Source organism: Dermacentor silvarum, chromosome 2, assembly GCF_013339745.2.
Source record: "Dermacentor silvarum isolate Dsil-2018 chromosome 2, BIME_Dsil_1.4, whole genome shotgun sequence".
In the NCBI taxonomy this organism is placed as follows: domain Eukaryota; kingdom Metazoa; phylum Arthropoda; class Arachnida; order Ixodida; family Ixodidae; genus Dermacentor; species Dermacentor silvarum.
In genome coordinates, this window is record NC_051155.1 from 23,368,187 (window position 1) to 23,382,373 (window position 14,187).

The window sequence follows — 14,187 nt, forward strand, 5'->3', positions numbered from 1 at the left end:
CATTTCAACACAAAGTTGAATAAATGACTGTAGTGCAATATATTAAAAAAAAGATGCTTGCATCACTGCACGTATAACAATCAGAACATGATACAAACACATGCACATAAGATGCACACAAATGATAAATACATAAACAGATGGAATCAGATAGCCACCACCTATTGAAAAAAAGCACAGAACTATGTATAACCATTCCCCTTGCCAGGTACATGGGCTATAGGAGAAACACACGTGCAACCTAGCAGTTACCTCGAGGTAGCAGCTATGGACGCTTCTGCATTCGCAGCTGGCCACGCAACCACACAAACCAAGTGTGTTCAGTGTGTACTTGTACTTCAGCACACTGTTTATTGTCTATATCTCAAAAATTTATTGTGGCTCCTCAAAATTTTGAGAATGTTTGGATTCTGAGGCTTGCAAAGGTAAATATTTTTATTCCATTCTTGTTCAAGGTGAAAGCTCATACAAAAGCTTAGAGATATTGTCAGTGCCCCTCACTTTCCCTCAGAACATAAGTAGTCTGTTATTGAGATTCTAGCAAGCATTTCAACAGCAAGAAAGGAAATCAGCTTCCCTTGTTTTCAGCATTGAGTTAACCCAGGCAATTCAGGGAGGCATAAAGTTTTGCTAATACAATCGGTTCGGGAATACCAGATTAGACTGTACCTCGGCGCTTTCCTTGCAACCCTGGGCGACTGGTGTGACGCCCAGGGTTGCTTGCTGCCAGGTTTTGTCGCACACGCCACATAATTCTTTTAATGTAATGCTAATGATTCCGTGCCACTTGATGAGACTATGTATCCCCTTGTGTTATTACCACTAGCTGTTACTAACACGTCATCTTCTAATCGCGGCACTCAGTTCGCCTCGTGTCAACGTTCTGATCCCTACTGCAGCAGCATCATCCAATGGCTGTGCAGTACTATTTCTACACCGAATGCCCAATTATGTCGACAACTGCGACTATTTAAGCTCGAGAACGATGTGCTGCACCGCTACATTTACAACACTGATGGACACCGCTGGGTACCTGTTCTTCCACGTTCGCTGCGCACACAAATCCTTGAAGCCTTTCACGACCACCCATCTACTGGCCACTTGGGCTTCCACAAAACGTACCACTGCGTTAGGAGCTGTTTCTTTTGGCCAGGCATGTCTACCTTTGTGGCCAAGTACGTCGCTTCTTGCGTTCAGTGTCAACGGCGGAAACGACCGACTTCGCCTCCTGCTGGCCTTTTACAGCCCATCTAATGCCCCGAGACACCTTTTGCCATCGTTGGAATAAACTTGGTTGGACCTCTGCCCATCACGCCAGCAGGTTATCGATGGATCGTGACAGCTGTCGACCACCTCACACGGTACGCAGAGACGGCGCCTCTACGCTCTAGTTTGGCCTCAGACGTTGCCGACTTCTTTTTGGATGCCATTGTGCTGCGTCATGGTGCACCTCGTGTACAGTTGAGTGATCGCAGCAAGACTTTTATGTCAACAATGATCAAAGAAGTACTCGGAGCTTGTAGCACAGTTCATAAGACGACATCCGCATACCACCCTCAAACAAATGGCTTAACAGAGCGATTTCCTCGAACGCTAACAGATATGATATCTATGTATATCGAGCCAAGCCACGACAACTGGGATAAGCTTTTACCTTTTGTGACGTTTGCTCACAACACTGCTATCCAGCGAACTACAGGCTACTCACCCTTCTACCTCGTTTACGGCCGTTCGCCAACATTCACCATCGACGCCACTTTCTTAACTGCCCTAACTAACACCTTGGCTAGTATACCCGAATAGTTTGTCTCCCGACTTTATGAATGTCGTGACCGTGCTCGATTCCACACAGAAGTCAGTCAACTAGACCGCAAGCAATGTTACGACATCTCTCGTTGAGACGTCTCCTTTCGTCCTGGAGATGAAGTGTTACTTCCGCCGAGGTTTCTTCGAACCATCGTTATCGCGGTTCGGAGATCATTCACGTTTTGCGTCTCAAACGATTCGTTCGGCGTTTCCCTCCTGGCTAAGTCGCGGCCTGGCTGGCCGCTAGCGCGCGTGGGGAAATTAGTGTACTCATCATCACCATTCTGGGCCTGGTGGTGGGGCTCTCGCTTTAGACAATAAAGAAGAGAGTGACCGCCTAAACCTTGTCTCACAATACGTAAAACCCCGGTGATACGAACCTGGCTCGTACGAATTTCGGTGTCATATGAATTCGTAACATTCCCCGAACGAAATACATTGCTCACAATACGAAAAAAATCGGCTGTTCCGAACGTGTTGCCACGCCGCTACGGATCATACGAACGCGTGAGGAACAGCGGCGGCGGCCGAGCCAACGGGGCCACCGGCACAGACAAGCCGGCACAGCGGGATCTGGGTGGGATCCATAGTCGCCAAGCAACCGACTACGTCACGCGGCTGTGCAATCTCTCATTGGTCCCCACGTTGAGCGGACCGGACCACATCACAGCCTAGCCGATGCTTAGTGAGAAATTAGATGAGGACCAATGCTGCAACGACGACCGCGGCGCAGCCCTGACGGCCAAAACGCTCCCTGCACTCAACTTGCTCAGGTGTTCAGTGGCGTGCAAAAACATTCCCAAGATCACGTGCGCGCACTTATATGCCTTTCAGAAGGCGATTGTTGACGATTTGGACAAGAAGAAAACGTCCCGATGATGCATTTTTCAAGGGACCGCGAAAAAAAAAGAGAGAGAGAAAAAAAAAAGCCGCAGTTTCGCCCGAAAGGTGAAGCAACTGAAACGCAGCAGCAGCAGCGAGCGAATTGACCTTTGCGCTGTCTCTCGCTTCAACGCGAACTAAACATCGAAGGCACAGCGCATACAAAGCTACTGGCACTAGGCGCACTTTGTCAACATCGCAGATCATTTTGACGATAAGGTCCGCGCGGGCGCGCACTATGTGCATGTCGCAGATCGCTTTCAGGATACGGCAGTAACAGCACCCGCGAGGGTGCGTCGTATCTGCAACGTGCCGGTCGCTTGTTGCAACGCATCGGTCGCTTGTTGCAATGTACAAGCTGGCTGCACCGATAAATTTACGCGACACCGGTGGGACTTTATCTGTTATGCATTCTGATTCGTGTATATGTCTCAGGAAAGTTACGATGCCTTACGATGGACCCATGCTGGTTGCAGCTCAAGAGAACACAATCCGCCCTTCCTCGTTTTGTACAGTGCGTGTATTCATCGATGGCATCGTCCACTACATAGAGTTTGCTCTGCTGTCACCCTGCTCTCACCAGCTCATTTTAGGATGGGATTTGCTTGCCTCTGCTGCTACATGTTGTAGGCAAGGTGTCGTACATACGACCGACGCCGACTACTCGCTCGGCGATGAACTGTACGAGCCACTTCGTCTACTCGCTGCAAAAGATACCAAGCTACCTCCAGGCTGTCAGCAAATTCTGACCATCACATCCGACGTCATGTTGCCTTCTGCGCGTTGGAACACAAGAGGAATAGCCATTGTTTCAGGCCTAGTTAGATTTGATAATGGTTCTGCGCTACTCGCCACAAGGAACACAACACCTGAGAAAATTCTACTTCCTAAAGGCACCACTTTGGCTTGCGTTGCTGATTCAGAGCCTCTCTATGTCGTTCCACTCAAGGCCTGCTCCCTCTGCAATCCCTCCTGCTGGACATTCTGCCTCTACCTCCGCTCTTGCTGCTGTAATCAGTTCAGACTTGACCACTTCGCAGACGCAACAGTTCCTTGTCTTGTTGAAGAAGCATGAAGGTTCATTTGACGCCCATTCTTCAACATTGAGACAGATTTCCATCACAGTGCATCGGATTCAGACAGACGGCAGATCCATCGTGCGTCACCGGCCGTATCGCGTCTCTAGCTGAGCGCAAAATTATTGAGCAAAACGTCGCTGACATGCTGCAATGTGAGATAATTCGCCCTTCTGCTAGCCCTTGTAGTCTCCCATTGTTTTGGTCCGAAAAAAAGATAGTTCCATGCGTTTCTGCGTCGATTACTGAGCGCTCAACAAGATCACGCGCAAGGATGTATACCCCATGCCTCGCATTGACGATGCCCTCCGATTCCCTGCAAGGTGCCGAATACTTCTCCAGTCTTGATCTGCGTTCAGGTTACTGGCAAATTCTGATGCACGAAGCCGACAAAGAAAAAACAGCGTTTGCAACCCCAGATGGTCTTTACGAGTTCAACGTCATGCCCTTCGGCCTCTGCAATGCTCCCGCAACTTTTTAGCGCATGATTGACACCATTCTGCATGGCCTGAAGTGGAAGACCTGCTTGTGCTATCTGAATGATGTAGTTATTTTCTCGTCAACATTTACCCAGCACCTCCACCACTTGTGACGTAACAGTAAGGGCGGACCTTTATTGAGCCCGAGACATGGCGAAAGAGGGCGGCGTCCACAACTGGCATGAACAGCCTTTGGCACAGTCCACACTGATGCGCCCGCGCGCGCGATGAAGTGTACACGCATAATGATAATAATGTACAGATGATGAAGTGTGTATATATATATATTGGTTAACACGCCAACAGTAGTTTTGGGAAGACAGTAAATACTGTTCCTGCATAAGCGTACATGCTAATCAAGGATTTTTTATTAATATTGTAATGAGGAAGAAAGAGATGTACTTGATCGTGAAGGTATAAAAAAGATATACTCGTTTCAATTGTGATTCATTTGGCAATGACATGTCAGTCACCATATAGTTCTCAGAACCAATCGGTATACAGCAAAATAAAGAAATAACACAGTCAAATACACGAGGAATAAACGACGTGCCTGAAGTCACGCTGCAAACGTGAATCCGTGCGACAAGTCCATTACAAGCGACGGTAACTATTTAGTGTTATTGAAGATCTCTCTGGTGTACCGCACTACGAGGCGAAGCTCTTTCTCAAAAGCCAGAGATGTAAAAGTACAGTTTGAATGCTCGTGACGCCCACCGGCTACCTACTTTCAAGTATGGCGGAGCGGAGAAATGAGCCCAGACAATGCCTCCTTTAGAAGATGCCTGCCGCGTGAGCCGAGAAGCTGGTTCCTGCCCCTCTCCTCTTTCCTCTCCTCCACCGGGGTCGGCTGCGAGTGCTAACTGCGGCGGCCGCTCCAAACCTGAACCACGTGACCCTGCCTCCGAGATTACAGCGGCGTTTGTTGCAATCCCGGAGGCAGGACCCGCGGTCTCTCGTCAAGCCATTGGTCGAGCGCGTGCCAGCCTCGTAATCGTCACTTCCTCCGCAAAAGGAAGTAGGGTCGGCAGCGACCGCCATCTCTCCGCGACTACCCTGAACTACAGGAACCTCCCCTCCAATGGGAAAACGAGCGACGCGGCAGGCATCTAGTAAAGGAGGCATTGGCCCAGAGTACCCCTCTGCCACCTTACGCAAAGCGGCAGCAACTCGAGAGCCGTCGTGTCACGCGCGGCGCATTGGCACCTCTCCTAAAGCCCCTTGATGTTAGAAAGTAGCGATACGCTTTGATCTACGCTGCAACACCCTCGCCGGCGCGGTCAACCTCCTCTTTTTCTCCCCCTCTTTCGCGGAGGCAGAGCATCCGCCACGCTGAATGGCTGCGGCGCGCAATACTACCCCGTTACGTGACCCTGACGTCACGAAAACGGTGCGAAACTTGCTTTTGCGCGCCTTCAGTTTCTCCCGCCCGCCATGTGCTGTCCAAGTGGTGGTCGCACTGCCGCTCCGAGCGTGCGTTTACTTGTTTTACTGTCTTTCCATAAGAATCTGAGCTTCGTTCTTTGTGGAAATGCCTTGCTGCTGCGCGTTTCAATGCAGCAGCAGGTCAAAGAAAGGGCTAGCATTATTTTCTATTTCCCGAGGAAAACGGAATGTCGTTCGTCGGTTCCGTGGCTCCATATCATCGGGAGAAAGGATTTCACACCTTCTAACCACGTCGTTCTTTGTGAGGTGAATCTTACAGCTTTCCTTATATTCGTAGGTGAAGTTGCATGGAGATTTTAATGCTCTTTGCACAGCCGGACTCTTTGTTCAGTCAATACAGAGCAGTTATAACTGTGCATATAGTTTTTTTTTTCCAAGTCAGTCACTTAACTTTTTTGCTGACTCTTTGTGTAGTGACAAAGCTTTTTTTGTGTTCTCGCGCGTGCGTTTGTTTTCAAATGTATGTAATTTATAAGTTAATGGCTGTAACTCCTATTCTGTAACGGTGTGTGCGTGCATGTATGCATGTGTGTGTGAGCATGTATGCATGTGTGTGTGTATGTGTGTATGCGTGTGCATGTACGTGTATGTCTGTGTTTGTGTGTGCGTGTGTGAGTACCCAGGCAGCACATCAGATGGGGCCAACTAGGGCCGATGATGGTTTTCAGCCGGCACTGGCTGGGCCACGAAGGCCCGCGGTTGCCTCCGTAATGCCAGTGCTGGCAAAGCCACTGTAACAGACATCCAGCGCTGGCCCTGCTTTGCCGGTGAATGCCCGTTAATGGCTAGGCCGGGCGTCGCAACTGGCTATCCCGGGCCTGCTTTGCCGTAAGAGTGCCATCATTGGCTGTACATCTCTAAACATTGGTTAACAACAGCCGTTCAAAGCTATAGGCATAGCCAGATTGTTTAGCAGTTCTGATAGACCCGTAAATATCGGCCTGTCAAACACAACGGCATTTCAATATTACTTTTCACGCAGCATTCGCTGGCCATTCCCGATTATATATGTTTACAGCACGCAATATTTATTTGAATTTTTCACCGCTCAGGCCAACTGCAACGAGATTACTCTGGTAATTTTTTTTTGTTCCTTACTAAATTATTATGCATATTTTTTCCGTTTTATTACAAAGGCTGTTAACTTTCGCGTAATTGTATTTATTGTGTTGAATCATTCGATCGGACATTGTTAACAAGTGGCACAAGGGCACTCCATTATAATGCGTCAATGCGTGCTTGCCGTGTGCATCCTCGATAGGTGCAATAACAAATTCAAGGGGGTATATATTTAAAAAGCATGTGCACTTACATGTGCGTCATTTAAGTAGTGTTGCGGGTAGTGAATTGCAAAATACTGCATAACTTTATGGTGCAATCATCTGTACCACTTTCCAGTAATGCCGTCGCTAGGTCAACTTCTGTAGCGGCTGTAAATTTTATTGCCAGTACAATACAAGGCATTTTGGATGACTGCTCCCTATATTATTGTTTTGCATAGAGAGCATATCGAACTGTGCAGTAGTGTCTCCTGTGGCCACCTTCATTATAATATTAGGTGCCTTTCCCGGAAAACTCTGTCGTGCGTGTTTTTTTTTTGTTTTTGTTGTTTTTTTTTTTTCGATGCCAGATGATTTTTTCAGACCAACTGGCACAGTAGGCGTATATTCCTCCCCGCAGAAAGAACCGAGGAAAAAAAGAAATGACGCCATGTTGAAGAAAAGGTTTCTGCTGGGCTATTAGTGCATATTACTAAAACAAAAAACAGCCAATAGAAGAGACAAGAATGTGAGACAAGCCCCACGCTAACTTACAATGAAATGCTTATTTTGCATAACGCCAAATATATCTACACTGAAGAGAAAGTGGAAGGCAGAGAACAGAGACAATTGCCACAATAGATATACGGGGGTGGGAGGGGGGGGAGTGAAAAGAAAGGTTTGGTCAGACGACCAAGACGTCTATGCAAGGCGCTCTCCGTTGGAAGGGAACAGAAAATAAAGAAAAATAAAAAAAGAACAGGAATGTTCGTGGCCCACCGCGCCATTCCGAACCGTGACGGATGGCTGAAAGAGTTGAAGTTACCGACCTAGGACTGAGAGTGAAGAACGAGGCTAAGATTAAGGAGAATACAGGAAAATAGAATGAAAAAAAAAAGAAAATGAACGCTACAGGATAAAAATGTAAGCTATACTGAATAAAATGAATTTCTGATTAAAAAGTGGAACAAGCATAAAGAAAAAAAACTACTAAAATATATATACGTTTTTCAAGTAGGTGAATTCTTTTTGTGAGAGCAACACGGATTTGAATAATTTTTTTGCTGACGTTTGCATCTTATATCAGCTAATCAATAAACCTATCGTTGTTTTGACTTTGCAAGGAGGCATACATAAGCTTCCTTATTCCTTATTAAATTCAGGCTCCCACTTACACCCTCAACGATCACACCTCTGGTAACTTCTTCCTCTTGTAGATAAATATCTCGGTATACGCATCACACACAACATTTTTCTAATATGCATGTTGAGTTTTCAATTTACCAATGCCAACCGCATGTTTGGTTTCTTGCTCCAAAGTTTTCTTCATGCATGGGAAGCTTTTATTTTATAAATCTATGGTGGGGTCAATCTTCGAGTACACCAGTTCTGTCTCGCAAGCTCTCGAAAGTGTCCAAAACCTTGCCGTCCTTGTTTTGTTACATACAATTACTCACGTGTAGCCAGTGCGTCTTCTACAAAATCATCGCTTGGTTTACCTTGTCGCCGTATGCGATCTCGCTTGTGTTTGTTTATTACGATTTATTTTATTACTCCCGCTGCTTAAAGGACATATTTTTCTACCTCCCACCTACGTTTCTTCTCGCAGCGGCCACGTTTGAAGCTTTCTTGTTTATGAAAAGAAAAAAAAAATACTGCCTGCTTTTTTTATGTAAAGCCTTCGGGCTTTGACACTATGCTAACATAATTAAGTAAATTAGTATGGCGAACTTGAACGAGATTCTTGTACTCAATTTTTGGGCTTCACTTATATGTTTTGCGCCGCGTAAGGTATTGTCGCGAGGTTTCTTAGACACGGCTGCCGCTCCTATGTGTCTATTCATTTTTTTCCGAAGGGGGAGGTTGTATTATTTAACTAGAAGCAAGAAATCCATGGGGGCATGTTAGCAAGTGATGCTGTGCGCCGGACTACCCCTTTGCGCACACGTTGTCTTGCTCTACCGTTCTTCTGGGATAATGAGTACAAAAAAGAAATAACGATGAAAACATTCATTGATCACTTTGAGTTGTTCTACAGATCCATTTGTCATGTTTTACATTTAAGCTATAATATATAATAAAATCAGCACAAGTGCTACTGCTCCTTCAGCCACAGCAGCTTTTGGAAAACGAAAAAATAAATAAATAAAGGAATAAAAAAGCGTGCGCGTGCCGTTCTTAACTACTATCAGGCGAAGTGACGTCAAAACACCAAGAATGCGTTTCACTCTCACCACGTTTTCCCTGTGTTCCCTCGCTTTGCAGTGTCGAAGGTATGCACGGTCTATAATGCGCACAGCCGAGCCTGCGTTGCTAATCAGAACCGGATGGGCGCACAAAGAAGCGTGAATAATGCCCTGTCGAATTTGTTGCTCCCTGCGCGGACCTCGCCCGCTTCCAAAAAAAAAAAAAAAACGTGGTGACTCTCGGTGTCTCGGAGGACGAGGGACCCGTACACATTCTGCTTCTGCCTGTGAGCTGTCGTAGCCCACATTTCGTGCACCATGTTTTGCTTGCGAAGCATGCATCAACTTGTCCAGCAACGTGTTCAGTACCAGCGGCTTGACCTTCGCCACTACAAGCTTGGTTCCACACTGCTATTGGGTGCAACAAGAACAACTAGCCAAACGTTGGAAAACTGCATTTACTGTGAAATAAACTCAATTGTCGCAAGGTAAGTACAATTGTCTTATTTTTATTGTCAAGTGTAGTGTTTCAACTAAGTGCAGCTAAATACACGTATTGCCTAATACGTGTATTTTCTTTCTTTACAGAGATAACGTACGGCCACTTTTTACTACGTACGTAGACGGTGCTGCACCGCTTCAGCGTCAGCTGAAACGCACTGTCTGTTTGAAAACACGCAGCACGGCACATTTGGGCTGTTGCACTCAAGACCAAAGTTGGATTGTCGTAATTCCTTACTCAGGAAGTACATTCTGCGAGCTGACTGGTGTTCAGAACTTCCTGCAAAATTATAGTCTGTTGTATTGTAGCTTGCTTAGGTGTTTATCATGAAACAATGCACCGTTTCGTTGCTACCTATGTTCTAAAAGCTTACGCATTGCCAAAGGCTAAGTACAGCTACCCACAAGCACTTAAGAGAAGTCTCGTGATGAAGGCATAATTCATCATAATTGGCTAGTTAGAACAAAAATCGCACATTTTGATGCAGCGGCATTTCCTACCTAATTTTTGTGTATTTCTGCTTCTTTTTTTCAGCTTCAATAACTTGTTCGGATTGAGAAATCATGTCTGTGGGAGGTTGCCTTCAATATAATGAACGCCATCATGGGCCATGCAGTTCAACTGCCGTGCAGCATGCATGGGAAGAAAAGCAAGAGACTGTTTAACATGCGGCTATGCAGAGTGGGAACAGGTGATACGCTTTAATTTCTCGGGTTTGTACCTTTTGCTTATATTATGCACTGCTGACAGTGTTGCGATAATAAAGGTATATGTATTGTATGCAGATGGTGCCTGAGAGACGCAGCGATCGACATCAATCAAGCGCAAGACTTCATAAGAATGTGGCTGCCAGGCGCCGTCGACTATGCTAATAGCAGAAGTCGGCATTACGCCGAAGCGGCTCAACCCCCCGTAGCGTCATAAACAAAGCTTTCGTAGGTGGCCCACAGGATTGGGGATACGAGCGACAATCTGTATCAACCTATTTTAAGACCAATAAAGAAATTGTGTATATTATTTGGTGATTTTATAGTAGATCATGGCATGTTGCATGGAGCTACCGTGCAATATTTGCGTAATTTAAAATCGTATGAAATAACGGCATTTCCCACATACATTACAATCTGCCAATATGGCCATGCCAGTGGGTAATGCGGGACAATAGACTAAAAGCGGCAGAGCCGGCTATTGACCAATACCGGCGCTACCAGTAGGCAAGGTGGGACACTAGAATGGCAATAAACGGCAGAGCCGGCTATCTGCCTGTATTGGCGCTGCCACACGATGGCCAAAATAGGCCCCTTAGTGGCATGGCCACGCTGGGCCATTCTTGACGCGGGTAGCGCTGCCGGTTTCGGGCCTATATTTGTACCGGTGTTTGCCGTGATATTGCCGTGCTGGGGCCAGCCTGGTTGTGCTGCCTGGGTATGAACGTGAGTTGGTTAAGCAAAAGTATAAAAATTAGTCAATTAACAACCGCTCAATATCTTGGCAGCCGCCGTGAAGTAAAAAGCCATACGCACGGAGGCGAAGTTACGTATCTGGCATGTATTATTCGCGCATGCTCATAAAGTACAAGGCACGTGCTTCTGATAATCTCCCTCAATTCTGATAAGCTTGACATCTTGAAGTCTGTGCACAGTGGCATTCGTACAAAGGCTTTTGACCCACTCATTTTAGCGAATTCAGTTTACCTAAACTATCACATTTCTTCTTGGTTACCTTCTCTGAGCCTTTTAAGAGCCAGGATTATGAACCAAATTCTCGTTTACACTCTACGCAGCTTATATTATATGCGCCCAATACACCTCCGCATTACGGACAACCCAAGTGGCGACGTAGAGGCAAACAGCTCAGTCTCTGCTTGGCACTCATTTTTCGGAGCGCTTGCGCTTGTATTTATCGAAGTGTCCTAAAAAAAAAAATGTCACGATGTTCTATCGGAAGCGTACTTTCGTCATGACAGTTTCACAAGGGTTAAATTCCCATACAACGCTTCAAAAGGCCGAATAAACAAGCGCGCGCATTGATGCTAATGCGGCTGCAGCGAGCCAAAGGACGGTTCAGCGTGCTGTGCGCACCGCGTCGGCCCGGGGAGGGGAGATATCCGAGGAGAATTGAGGAGGAAAGCGCGCGCGCGGAGGAGAGTGTCGCTACTTTCAAGATCAAGGGGCTTTAACCTCTCCTATTCTACCACCGTGGTTGCACTGTACTGACGATTGCAACAAAACTTGCTATGGGTGAGAGAAAGAGAAAGAGAATGAAATAAAGAGAAAGAAAAAGAGATAAAGAAAGAAAGGGGGGAGAAAGAGAGAAAGAAAAAAATGGTTGCGGCTTAGCTCAGCTAACCCTGGATATGCAAAGCGAAAACTTGGTTTAGTCCTGGTTTCACTTGGTTAACCTTTGATTTCGCTGCAATTATTATACTTAGGTATACACTCATAGTTAAGCCAGGTAACAATAGGCTTTGCATTCCGGGCCCTTTCCAGTGAAGCAGCTTGCCGAGCGATATCCGCGGGCTGGTCAGACACCGTTTGCCGACAACGCCTCAAGGCCTCCCGCTCTCGCGCAACACTCGGAGAAGACGGCCCGGCATCGCTCTCATCCATCCATGGCCAAGCTCGCACTGACTAGGCGAGCGCAGCGCTCCTGTTAGCCAGGCGCGCGGCGAGTCACGTGGTCAGGCGGCGACCCAGCTGCGGAGAGCGCATGCGCCAAGCCGGCGGTGGAGCTCGGCGCGGCGAGTCACGTGATGCGTTGCCAAGGCTACGGCGCAGCTGCGATCAAATGAAGGTCAAATTGCTGGCGAGGGCGAAACTCGGATAGACTAGGTTAGTAAAGCTTTCGATTTAAAAACAAACTTTCTTGGCGAAGCGGGATTTCAACCCAGGTATTCACGGTCTTAAGGCGAGCGTCATACCCACACCGCTATACACCCACGCCTGCAGAGTAGAGCACTGCACGGACCGATTTTTTCAGTCCGGGCCCGGCCCGGGCCCGTTTTTACGTTAGGCGGCCCGCCCGAGCCCGATCAAAACTTTTATGGCGAGACCCGGGCCCGGCCCGGGCCCGGAAATAATCTACGTTACCCGCCCGGCCCGGCCCGCCACCCCTTTACCTTAGGCCCGAGCCTGGCCCGAGCCCGAAAAATAATGTTTTTCAGAGTTGAGACACCCGAGAATAACTCGCTGCACGTTACATGCACACCACCAGAAAGCCCGAGCCCGGCCCGGGCCCGCGTCAAAATACCCGAGCCCGGCCCGGGCCCGAGTCAAAAAGCACACGCCGTGCCCGAGTCCGTGCAGTGCTCTACTGCAGAGCTCCGCTGTTTCATCAGATTTAACAAGCGTGGAACTGGCTTAATACTTCGGCTCTGTGCCTTTGAAAAAAATGAATACGTGCGTGTATGGTCTTACCCTCCTGTCATGCTTTCTGCTCATAATACGCGTAACCTGTCTTTCTGCCTCACTCACTCACTCTCTCTCTCTCTCTCTCTCTATATATATATATATATATGTGTGTGTGTGTGTGTGTGTGTGTGTGTGTGTGTGTGTGTGTGTGTGTGTGTGTGTGTGTGTGCGTGTGCGTGTGTGTGTGTGTGTGTGTGTGTGTGTGTGTGTGTGTGTGTGTGTTTTTATTGACTACCTCCAGTGCCCCATTTAGGGTTTACATTAGGGGTGGGTTTTCGATGATGTGCTTGAAATGAAAATTATGGGGTTTTACGTGCCAGAACCACGATCTGATTATGAGGCACGCCGTAGTAGGGGGACCACCTGGGGTTCTTTAACGTGCACTTAAATCTAAGTACACGGGTGTTTTCTCATTTCGCCCCCATCGAAATGCGGCCGCCGTGGCCGGGATCAGATCCCGCGATCCCGCTCAGCAGCCTATACACTATAGCCACTGAGCAACCAAATGAGCGGGATTGTTGGGGATCTGGCTTGCTGAAACTAACGGGTCTAGGCACACATTTGACACTCTGAATTCGAATTAGTAGAACTAACTCCTATTCCGAGCGTTTCAGCTCGTGCGCAGTGGGTTCGGTATAATCGAGGAAAAACAGAGGCATCGTACTGCGCCAAAAGCATGGCCTCCGAGATAGCTGCAACCTCAGAGGCCATGCGAAACTATCATCTGCCCCCCCCCCCCCCCCCAACTCCGATTTCGCTGTTATTAACTTTATTGACAGCATCGAGCGCCCACTGTAATGTAACTATCCCCCCTTTTGATGCTCTCATTCAATTAAGTTCACTGAACTGGGGATTTATTTACTGGCGCACTTCCATTCGTGCTCAGCTCGTTCTGCGTGTCTGAAGACGGGCGGCCAATTTCTCCGTGATCGGTGGTGTTTCTCTCCTCTGATTAACACTTCTCATTAATTCAAGATTACTTTTCCTGGTCTTTTTTGTGTTAGTGTCGGTTGCGTTACTTATAATTGGGATCTCCACTATAATGTATTAGAATAAGGTTCTAGCCCACTCTAATCTCCACCACCGTGATCTCCGCCAAGACCTCCACGACCCTCTCACACCGTGTCCTCGTCTCAGCATT

General features: G+C 47.4%; 1 protein-coding gene across 3 annotated transcripts in view; it reads right to left on the reverse strand.

Annotated features, from left to right (window-relative positions):
• Positions 1-14,187, reverse strand: part of LOC119441360 (mitochondrial chaperone BCS1) — an 86,992-nt gene that overhangs the window by 10,523 nt on the left and 62,282 nt on the right. The gene's annotated exons all lie outside the window — the stretch shown is intronic.